At 44.4% G+C, this 11932-nt stretch overlaps 1 long non-coding RNA gene across 1 annotated transcript in view; it reads left to right on the top strand.

Annotated features, from left to right (window-relative positions):
- Window positions 1-1974: 1974 nt before the first annotated feature.
- The window catches only part of LOC108793761, an 11967-nt gene continuing 2009 nt past the window's right edge, over window positions 1975-11932 (top strand). Inside the window, exons 1-2 of the long non-coding RNA XR_001941671.1 lie at window positions 1975-2099; window positions 10654-10660. This is a non-coding gene — a long non-coding RNA (uncharacterized LOC108793761). The remainder of the gene's footprint in view (window positions 2100-10653; window positions 10661-11932) is intronic.

The raw sequence follows: 11932 nt of genomic DNA, 5'->3' as shown, positions 1-11932 counted from the left end.
GAAAACTTCTTACAAGGGACCCAGATGACTTCACCTTCCTCCCAGAGTCGACTAGAGAGAGAGAGGACACCCAGCTTCCACCAGCAGACTTCATCTCTTCCCATTTGATCTGAGGAGTGGTGAGAGGCCTTTGGCCGCAGTGACACCCTGTTTATTGTTCACATCTGCTATACAGCAAGGGCCCCAACGTTGGCTAGCCTAGGACAATACTACTGGCCAGTAGTTTAGCGGGGGATAGATACTTTTAAGTAAAGATATTAATGTTGATTGCATTAAATCTAAGTGTATTATCTGAGACATTCTGACATTGCAGGCTTTCCTGCATGCAATAGATTGCTGCTGCGTGTCAGATTGCCTTATCCTGTTATTGGTTGTATTACATGTGATTGGGGAGCCGTTAAGTGTTTTTTCTATTCCATAGTCATTAAATCTGTAATAAAACTTCACAAGGTGTGCTGGTGTGCTGTGGGTTCATTGCTTGTGGTGTGCACAGAGGTGAAACAGAAGACCCGATCATCCAGCGGCTCCTTCGGGGGTGAGCGCTACAAATGAATGCCTCAGTATTGAGGCATTCATTGAATAGTTAAGCTTTTGTAAAAGCTTATTTATTTCATTAATGAAAGAATGAAGCCGCTACATGCAAATACAGGAGCGCTAAATAGCGCTCCAGTATTTGACAGCTGAAAATAGCAGAGAGGCAGCAGAGTGACTCACCTCCCTGCTATTTGTTTTGACAGCTCCATAGACTGGCCCAATGTTTATGAAGCTATGCGATACAATGTATCTCTGTGCTTGAAATTTATAATTTCTGATTGTCTGGGCACGATCAAAGAGCTTTAGTGAGATCTGAATCTGATATGCTGTCAGGATCAGTCTCTAAGGTTATTATTATTAGCTGTTCCTAAGTTTGGAGCAGCCTAATAGCCAAAAGCAGTCATAGTGATTGCTTGATATAAACTTTTTTTTTTTACAAAGTATAAAAAATAAAATGTAAAACAAAATTAGGAAAATAAAAATTAGATATAAATATATTTTTATACTATAATTATTATAAAAAATTAAAAAAAATAATCAACTTGTGAAAAAAGTTTAGTTTTTTCCCCTCATTTTTTATATTTGATTCAAACTAAGTGAGGCGTTAGGTACATGTTTGATATAATTATATAGCCCTATCTGTCCTCTAAAAAACAATATATAATATGTGTGGGTACGTTTAGTAAGAAAGTATATTACTGCTGTGGAAGAATCACACAGCAAAAAATTTCAAAAGCGTGTCAGTCATTTATGAACAGAAACTGAAAACAAGCTCAGTCATGAAGGGGTTAAAGTGTCACCTATGATCAATTTTGGGTATGGTAGTTTTTTTGCGATTTCGCAGATGCGCACAATTTTAAGGCTTGACATGTTTGGTGTCTATTTACACTTCTTTTATATTTTACCAAAAAATTGGGTAATTGGGTAAAGTACCGCAATGCTTAATGCTGAAAAATGGCCTGGCCAGGAAGGGGAAGTATAAACACCTGGTCAGCAAGTGGTTAAGGAAGAACTCCGGGATGTATTAAAATTAACTTTTGCAGTGGGGCTACCCCTGCACTGCAAGGGTTAAGTGCTCACTTTGTGTAGGGACAAAATAAAGATGATACTGTATATATACCTGATCCTCGGTTCAGCAGACTCTTCTTCACTGTGCTCCAGCGGTCTAAAGACCCGCGACCTCTTCACGTCTAATGCGGGACTGTTAAACCTGAGGACACTGATAGACATACCTGAGCGGTCACTGCCTCAGGACCGAGGATCGGGTGAGTATATATTCTTTATTTTCACCACTAGACCAAAATGACCACTTAACCTTTGCAGTGCGGGGGTAGCCCCAGTGCAAGGGTTATTTTTTTTTTTAATCCTGACCTTCTTCACCTATGGTACCTTGCTCTGCAGTTCCCTTTTAAGTATTTTTTTTTTATTAGCGGGAGTGGATTTTGTCAGAAAACTCACCTACGTTAGCAGAGACGGAAAAACATCGGTCTAGCCCCGTTAGACACGTCTTCTTTTCCATATTTGTGCAGTCGCCAGTACATTCATAGCACTGCAGAGCGCTGCCTGTAGAAGAAACAAATGAGGTTTTGTGCATAAGTGCATGCGAAGTAATAACAATCTGGGTTGCCGCTATCAACCAAATGTATGAAGTGGTCACCCGCATACCAAGGTCCGTGTTAAACGCCTTCATCCAGACTCTAAACATACATGGTAGTACCAGAGGACAGCGTCCACTGGTGTTACCATGTATATTTAGCATCTGAATAAAGACTCACCCATGGGACCATTGACGTAACTATAGCCAGCAGAATGTGGCCTGGGGGCGGAAGGGGGCCCCATTAGGTTGTTGAGGCATTGTTGCTAGTTTGTATGTGTGACTGCCCTAAAATCTGTAAGCAACATTATCTAATTTTATTGAAAGAGATCCAGAACATGTGCTGTCTGCAGGTGGGGAATCGGCATAGAAGACAACAGCTTCCCTCGGGGCCTCAGGCAGCATCTCATTGGGGGGGGAGGGGTGGCCGCACTATCCCAGGTTGCTAAGAGCTCTTAGCAAGCTGTGATGCTCTATCTGTTGTCCCGCTCTGGAACGTCACCAGTCACCAAGGGCTCAGCGGGATGCTCCGGCATGCAGCTTAGAAACATGGTGCAGCTCTACTCTCTTGTCCCCAATCCACTGCTGGAACCTTAGTGCCTGGTAAAGCTTCTGCCGATGCCTTCACTGAGTAATAGATTAAAAAACGGCACTCGCAGTAGTAGTTGACTACAACTAAGGCCCAGTTTGGGGGCTGAAACATGTAAGCATTTTTTTGTTTGCTGCTTTTATGCCTTTTTGCAAATAAAGTAGTGGATGGACTGCAGGGGTGTCCCAAGGCGGGTGTCACCTGTAGCGGGTACCGGGTGAGACTCCACCGTGACGTCAACACACATGCACACAATGATGTCACGCGCATGCGCGGCCATCTTCGTGATACCTGCCGGCGCCCATCTTGATGATGGATGCTGACAGAGAGAGGAGGGGACGTACACCCGGCAAGATTAGGTATGCCACCGGGTCCGCTCCTCTCGTGCAACTGTCGGGCTCTCGGTCCATGACCAAGTGCCCGACTTTTCAGAGGGGGGTGACACCAGAATGACTCGGTCATTTTGGTGTCACACCTCCAATTGTGTCACTGTGGTGCGGGCCGCACCCCCCTACTAACACCACTGATGGGCGGACCCCCTTATGAGTGCCGTTTTTTTACCTAATGCTCTGACATGCATCCCACATAGCTCCTGGTAACCAGTGACATCAGTGAGCTGGGCAGGATGCTAGACAGAGCCACAGACAGTGCAGTCTGGTATCCTCTGCCGCCCCCACAGCCTCCCCCTGCCACACGTCAAGTGTTGCCTGTCTGCAGCCAACTTCCTCATCCCCTGGAACGACAGTACCTCAGGTGGCATAACCCATAGGGACAGTGCTGACTACCCTCATCATGTCTTTGGCACATGCATCAGGTAGACCCATGGGATCCTATGGCTTATCCCCGTCTACCCCAGTGAAGCATGCCTAAGATGTAGTGTAAAAGTAAAACTGCCCTTTAACAGGCAATTAAAGAGCAACTAAAACTATTATACTCTGATATCTGTATGTGATTCTTCCTGTAATAATATTATTCATTTATGAACATCTTTTTTTTCCTAATTTTTATTTCTTCCTTTCACCGGTCTTTATTTATGTTTTTATTCACATTTGCATTCAGGCCAAGCTGTCCAGCCACAGTGTCAGTTGAGGGAATGGAACAAACCGTTATGGATGCTTTTATAACCGTCAATTTTTCATTATAACATTTAAACAACTTTTGTTCAAAAGAATAAAAGAAAACCCTGTTGCTGTAACTGCTTAAAGCGTATCTAAACTCAGAAGCAAGAATTTAATATATTGCACCAGTAATATATTCACACCTAGGCGACTTATCGCATAGATTGGATATCTCACAAAACACATTGAAGTCAATGGAGGCTGTTCACACCTTTGCGATTTGTCGCACGACCGAAATCGCCTGTCGCACAAAAAGATGCTGGGCTGTTTTTTCGCACGTTTTCGATCGCACGACTGTTCATTGAAAACCGTGCGATTGACAGGCGGTTTTCCATGCATAGAGATGTCTATGGGACCAAACCCCATGACAGGGTTTTCAATGAACAGTCGTGCGATCGGCTTCTTCTTAAGCTGCCCATACACCGTACAAATATCGGTCGATTTTCGTATGCGATCGCGCTTTAGTCCGATATTCGTAAGGTTGATGGGCTGTGTACAACCGCAAATACTGTGCAATCGATCGACTTTTGACTAACCAGCAGGTTAGAAAAGTTCGGTCGATCATACGATTTGGTGGCATTTCCGAACGTCAAAATTTGCACAATCTACACTGCACATGCACAGACGAAAATACGTGCGGTCGATTACCACAATTCATCCAGGTGCTTTCTTCTAATTACCGCTGATGCAACCTTGCGATAATCGGGGCAGGATGGGGCTGCCGTACGAAAATTGTACGACGGTTCGATTGGACAAAAAGTGTCGTCCGATGATCGCAAGGTGTATGGGCAGCCATAGACCGGTCCCTGGAATGTCTCTCCCCCTCCTCTGCAGAGGTCTAAGGTCCAGTCGATCATCACATCTACACAATGTGCATAGAAGTGAGGACGCTGAGGAACATTTCAATCTGCCGCTGTAGAGGGGCTGGAGGGAGGGCCGAGAGATCTGGCCGGCTCGGAACTTTGGGTAAGTATATCCTAAGCACTTAACCCTTGCAGTGTGGGGATAGCCCCACTCCAAGGGTTAATAAAAATTAACCCTTGCAGTGGGTGGCTTCTTTAAATGAGGTGGCTGCATTAGTTTTCTTTAAGCTTTTTTTTTTTTTTTTTTTTACCTTTTTTTAAGTCTGTTATTTGTCAACTTCTTTTAACAGACCAAGCTGTCCAGCAGAAGTGGCAGAAAGAGGGTTGAGACAAAGCATTTACCCCGATGGGGAGCTTACAATGGTTGGCCTTTATTAATTTATATAAACCACTTGAAGACCGCGGTGTTTCACCCCCTTCCTGGCCAGGCCATTTTTCAGTGTTCAGCGCTGCGGTACTTTGGCTGACGTTTATTCCGTCATGCAACGCTGTACTGAAATTAATTTTATACCATTTTTTGGGGACAGATAGAGCTTTCTTTTGGTGGTATTTAATCACCGCTGGGGTTTTTATTTTTTACTATATAACAAAAAAAGTACCCTAAATTTTACATAGTGTGTGTATATATATATATATATAAATATATACTTTTGGGTTTAGATGTGCTTTAAAAATTTTTTTATTGGCAAATGAAGCGTTGTTGCCTTATTAAAATAAGTGGAAAAGTGACATATTTACTGCCAGAATCAACAGGTAAAGAACCTGTTCTAGGGGGCTTAGGAAAACAAAAAAGTATTAATGTTAGTACCATAAATGTAATTTTTGATTTGCCCATAGTTCCACATAAATAAAATCTTTTTATTTTGCCCCTAGTGCTACTTCAAATAAAAATTAAAAAAATATAAATATAACACAGTATTAAGAACATGAAGATAAAGTACATTAATGCAGTGGAGGTCTTTGCTGGTCATTTTACTTACCAATCTGGCAGATGGACAGGAAGGCTAGGACAGTGATGAAGAAGTATTGTTGAATGGTTCCCCGATGTTCTGCAATGTTCTGTTATATGTACTTGGTGCTGTCACTGAAGAGTGTGGTTCTCTGATCTTCCGTTTGCTTTTATACCATCAGGATATCTTACGTTGTAGTAGGTGACAGAGGAAGTGTTCATTTAAATGCCTAAAAAGAGGATGTGGGAGAAGGCTTGATTTAAAGTATTTCTGATCGGCTGGAGGCCAACCTAATCAAAAAGCAACGGCCATGTTTACAGTGACAGTCAAGGCAAAGCACACAAATGGAACCTTCATGAAGTCTGAAATGAGTAAAACGCAGAGTTTCTTTATGTATGACATTATCATATGTTGAAAATTATTTCTTTAAAATATATACATACAGTAGATATACAAAAAAGTAGTAACATATTACACATCATTCCATATACAGACTTAACATACTTAGCTTCTATACCAGCGGTCGCCAAACGGTGGTCCGCAAGAAAATGTTGGTGGTCCCCGGGCCCCTTTGATGCCGTGCAGGCTGGGCCGTCATTGAAGTGGCACAGAGGCTCCCTCTCACTGATTCAAGCAGCGGCTGTCACAAGGAATACGCGGCTTTCAGTATAGTGCGGGCTTTGCAGGAGGCGGGGCATCTCATCAGTACCTGGACTGAGCAGGCTGCGGGACATAGAAAAAGTGGGGAGGAGCCAGGTAATAGTGGCTCAGTGTGGGGGATGCACGGGGGTATTTATTTATTACACACTCATATTTTTTGTTTCCTCATATAAAAATATTTTCTCATGTGTGTGGCATAGGGGCAAGCTTGGACTAAAATTGCAAGGCAAACTAAATATTAGTTTATTGTATTGAGATTGTAGTCCATCACAGGAGCGAGCTTGTAGCGGTGACTACTTTACAACACACACAGGAACCATGGGGAACAAAAGTAGCCACCCTCCAGAAGGAAGGACAGTGTCAGCACCAATTCAGAGATGTTTTGAGGATCTACAGCCGAGTGATACAAAAATAACATACGCTTCTGTTATTAGTTAGGGTACTTGAATGCAGAGCCGTAGCTAGCCTATTTTGCGCCCGAGGCAAGAACAGAAAATTGTGACCCCCCCCCCCCATGTTTTTTTGAGGAAATTAAATAAATAACAATGAATTAATGATATTTAAACCGTTTATTTCAATTACATAGGAAACTAAGATATGTAACTTAACATAAATAATAAACTTACAGTGTAGTTAAAAGGAGAACTATGGGGTCAGTGTTTTTCCCCATAGTTCTCCTTAGGGTAACGGGAGGACAGAAACTAGCGTCCTCCCGTCACCCTAAGCTCAGTATACCGCGAGCTACAGCTCACGGTATAGTGAGACGCCGCAACTGAAGCGGATGCCGACAATTCTGTCTGGATCCACCCAGCTGCGGGATTAACAGCCTCATAACAGATTATGAGGCTGAGTGAAAATCACTCGCCTCATAATTCTCCTTTAAGCCTGTGACACACTACATGCGAAGCCGTGCAGAGCAAAGCTGTCAGGCATGGAGCTTCGCATGCAGTGTGTGAGCTGAGCGTGGCAGGATGAAGGACTGCATCGTCAGCCAATTGGCTCGCACGTAATAACCGAATGGCCTTCGCATCTTGACGCGTGGGTTTATACACGCGAGCCGATTGGCTGAAGATTACATTTTTAATCTCCGCACGCTCAGCTATGCGCGCTCTTGCAAGCTGACATGCCGGAGACAAAATGACATGACACACTGCACGTGAAGGCAGCGGGCCACCGCTCCGCGCTGCTTCGCGTGCAGTGGGTCCCAGCCTGAGGGCCCAGTCACACCATAAAGAGTGCGTTCGGACTCTGGAACGCACTCGAACGAAACCCGGGCAGCTCACTGTGTTTTGGGGTGAGAGGGGGTGTGGCTGCGCATTGAAGTCAATGGCACCGCAGCCATGCGCCCCACCCACAGTGCGATCACCGTCACCCGAATGCTTGTCACATCTGTGCCTGTGTTCCGGTCCAGTGGGATCTGCAAAAAAAGTAGTGCATGCAGCATTTTGGCAGATCGCACTGGACCAGAACGCAGGCACTGATATGCCACGCATTCGGGTGAAGGCTATCGCACTGTGGGTGGGGGGCATGGCTGCGGTGCCATTGACTTCTATGGGGGGAGATCTCTGCTGCATTTTGTGTGTGGGCGGGGGGTAATTTCTGTCGCATGTGGGGGGGATGTTTGTCTGCTGCATGCCGGGGAGATCTAAAGCATGTCAGGGGGAACTATTGCCTGTAGGGGGGATTTGTTTCCACATTAACAATATAGTTGACCTCAAAGGGCTAGGGTCTATGGTGGGCTATGCGTGTTCCAGTGTTCCATCAAAGTTTGTGACTGTGTTAGAATGTGTGACCGTCACATGGTCACACATTTTAACGTAATCCCACCCAGTTTTTCGGCGGTGGAATGTGTGACCGGTCACCGGGTCACACATGATGGTTGCAGGATAAGGGGGTGAGATGTGGTGTCAGGTTGCGGGGGGGGGAGGGTTGTTGGGGCTAGGTTGCAAGAGGGGCCCTTACAAGATTTTGCTATGGGGACCTGTGATTTCTAGTTACGCCCCTGTGACTGAAGGCTGCAGCTCTCCCTATCTGTCCTGTGTCAGATCCGATTCTCGTCAGGGATCACCTCAGGTTGCCTATGCTGGACTCGACCTTGGGACCCGCCTCATCCACCTCACGGCCACACCTCCCCCGCTGCATCCTCTGGCCGGCGGGAGCTCTCCTGAGTCCCTGTCTTCAGTTCTCAACGCTGGCAGCGTGAGAGAGCTGCGGCACCGCTGGCTCCTCAGATCGGCGCTGGCAGCATGAGAAAGCCGCGGCACATCGGCCGCAGGCAGAGCACAATCTTTGGCCGCACTAAAAAATCTTCGGGCCGCGGCGCCACACCCAACTAGTGGAATACCAGTGTCCTGGCTGCGCCCCCACCCAGCCTGCACCCGAGGCGAGTGCCTCACTCGCCTCGCCCTTCCTACGGCACTGCTTGAATGCATTTTTAAGATTTAACGCTTGAGTTTAGTGTCACTTTAACCACCTTATAGGCTTCCTAGATGCGGGTGGGCATTTTAAAACGTACTTGCACTCCCCCACTCATGGGTGCCACCGAGCACGCGCAAGAGCGGGGAAAAGCGGCTTGTTTTTTAAACAGCTGGCGACGGCTGCTTACATGCAAGCATTCGGGTGGCTATAGAGCCGCCCGACTGCCTGTATGATGCACGCAAGTGTGTGTGTCCCTCCGAGACACAACCGTGGGAGAACCTATAAAATTGATGTGAAGACTCTGGGGGCATACCAGTGAGCATTCTATTGCTTATATACATTATTATTGCGGTGAGTGCGCACTACCAAAGGGGTGTTAGAGTGGATTGAAACACGGTGTGGGCATAGATTATCAAGCACTTGTTGAATTGTGTTCCTATACACGTTGAACTGAATAGCACTTATCTTCACTGATTCATCACATTGGATATGATTTAAGTCTGCAGATTTTTCACGATTCTTCCTATATTCATTGGAATAACATTCATGAACTTATAAATTTGCACTTTATTTATTAACATATAATTTACACCAAGCACGATTGTGTACCTTTTCTGCACTTTAAGCAACAGTATGATTATTAATGTTATATTGCTTACCATATCTAGCACATGTAAATATTTTTTATATATTTATTTATTGATTTGTCAATATTGCACGTTAGCACTTTTATATGCAATTGATATAGAGTTGCTATTCAAATAGCAATCTTTACACTGACAGCACTTAATTCACAAATTTATATGCATCACTATTGGAGTCTAGAGGTTAGATAGATTTGTTTCACTATTATTTGTTCTGTAGCGCTGCACATTATTAATAGATAATTCTCAGAAACACGTTTCCATCTGAAGCTATTTCCTAGTTTTACATCTAATTGAAATTTTGACAAATTCTGGGTAACGTTTGCTTTTCCGGTTATCAAGGCGGTGAGCAGAAAAGCCAGATTTATGGTCTAAGTCAGTTGTTCTCATCCTGTGTAACCTCAGGACCCAGCTTTGTCCTTGGTCATTAAGTCCCAAGTGGTACTGCAATGGAATGCGCGGCATTGCAATACCTTGCGTTCGGGTGCAGGTGATCGGAATGTGGGTGGGAGGTGCGTTTGGTATGTTATTCAAATCAATGGCAACGCAACAAACTTTCCACACCAGAACGTGCAGTAGGTTCGATTGCACAGTACAGTGCATTAATTGCATGGGACTGTGCAATTGCACTTTACTAGTGTGAACAGACCCTCAAAAACACTGACAGGCACACAGACACAATCTCACTCTCAGACAGACATTCTCACACACACACACACACACACATACACACTCCCCCTGCCTTATGAGAAATGTAGAGGTACCAGGAGCCATAATGTGACTTCAATCCAGTCCAGGTACCTCTACAGGGCACATGTGGGAGCTGTAAGCAATGCACATATGGATGGAGCTCCCTTATGGCCATACTTCCAGCCCACCCCACCTCAAGCCGACACGCAGGGCTGGGCAGCATATTTTGAATGGCTGCTTGGCGCAAGAACTGACGGTGCTGTGCTATGGGGAGGCTGAGGAACCTCTTGCCTAGAAAAGTGGAAGGCATGCGGCGACCCACTGAACACAGGGACGTGACCCACCAGTTGAGAACCAAGGGTCTAAGTTATAAGTTGAGTTATTATAAATATAGATTGTAGGTAGTTCTAGTATCAGCCCTTCCCCACTTCAAGGCCAAAGTTACAATGTGTATACTTCCATGAACATTTGACAAACAGAGGTGTATTTGTTGACTTTTTTTTTTTCGATTGTATTTCCAGTTGGCAATTTGGTCCAAGAAAACTTAACAACTAATTACTAGAGTACAAATGTTTAATGTAAGCCTAATATAGGGCAGATGTGAGACCTAAACAAATCACATATAATCAGATAAGCAAATGCACAATATGAAAATGTCTCCCTGATTTTCTTAACACAATAATTGTATTAATTTTTAAACACGCAGGAGAGAGAGAAGAGAGGAAAGAAGAGAGGAGAGGAGAGAGAGGAGAGGAGAGAATAAAAAAATAAAGCCTCTCATCGGAGGTTAATCTCTAGCTCTTTGATCCCCAGCCTAACTGTCCCTGGCCCGCCTCTTTCAAAAAGTAGGAAAGTCACTGGTCTTTAATCAGTATTGGCAATAAATGCAGCTTTATTGCATGCAACGTAAAAGTCTCCTTTAAACAAACATTTCCAGCAGAACTCAAAAGTAACACAAATAAAAAGGCCTACTCTACCTTAGGAGGCTAACTAAACAGTAGTGTCCCTCACTACGTCCTACTGGAGCGGCTATTCCAGCTTCCAGTATAAATTAACAAAACCCACAGTCCAATACATACAGTTGTTCTGGCAGACCTTATTCCCCAGATATGCAGAAACTCTCCAGTCTGTGTCCATCCAGTGCAGCCTGGATCTTGGTCTGAGCTCTCTCTCCCTTCCAATCACTATCAGGTGCAGGCTAATTAATAGAGAGAGAGGAGGTTTACCTGTTGGGCCAGGCTTAACCCTTTCCTAGCCAGGGAAAGCTGCCCTTTTCAACCTCTCACTGACATACACCGAATCGTGTACCCTGTCACACCACCTTAATTGCTGGTGGCTGATTTTTATTTTTTTTTAAACCAATAACAATTCTAAATATTCTCCCCCGAGAACCCTGATTAGGTAGGGATTAGCCATATTTCCTTTTACAGACCCAGTCATCCTCGATCTGATTGTTTACCCAAAATACGTATGCAAATGAAAAGCCAATATTCTGCATCGGAATAATATCTGAACCCCCCCAGCTAAGTTCACTGGCCCTTACAGGAAGCAGCCGGTCATGTTAATGATTGGTTTGTATATCTAGGGCAGTTTAATTAAGCAACAGCGGTTACTCATCTCAGATCCTTAACAGAGATACAGAGAACTGGCTTTGTTTGATTAACTCGAATTAAAGCCAGAATGCTGCCAATTATTTATTTTTCATATTGGATAAAGTGGGGAATAGAGTTGCAAATTATGTCAGGTTATTATATGAGTTTGCGACCCCAATGGGGAGATATTCTCTTACTTCTTGTCTCATTGTCACCCCTACAAGTAATGGAGGGTGCTGTTGTGACCAGAACAAAGGCAGCAATAACAACATTAAATAAC

The sequence above is a fragment of the Nanorana parkeri genome, unplaced genomic scaffold, assembly GCF_000935625.1.
Source record: "Nanorana parkeri isolate BGI_ZX_2015 unplaced genomic scaffold, ASM93562v1 scaffold780, whole genome shotgun sequence".
In the NCBI taxonomy this organism is placed as follows: Eukaryota; Metazoa; Chordata; class Amphibia; order Anura; family Dicroglossidae; genus Nanorana; species Nanorana parkeri.
The sequence above is the reverse complement of the archived record's forward strand: the minus strand, read 5'-3'. Positions and strand labels throughout refer to the sequence as shown.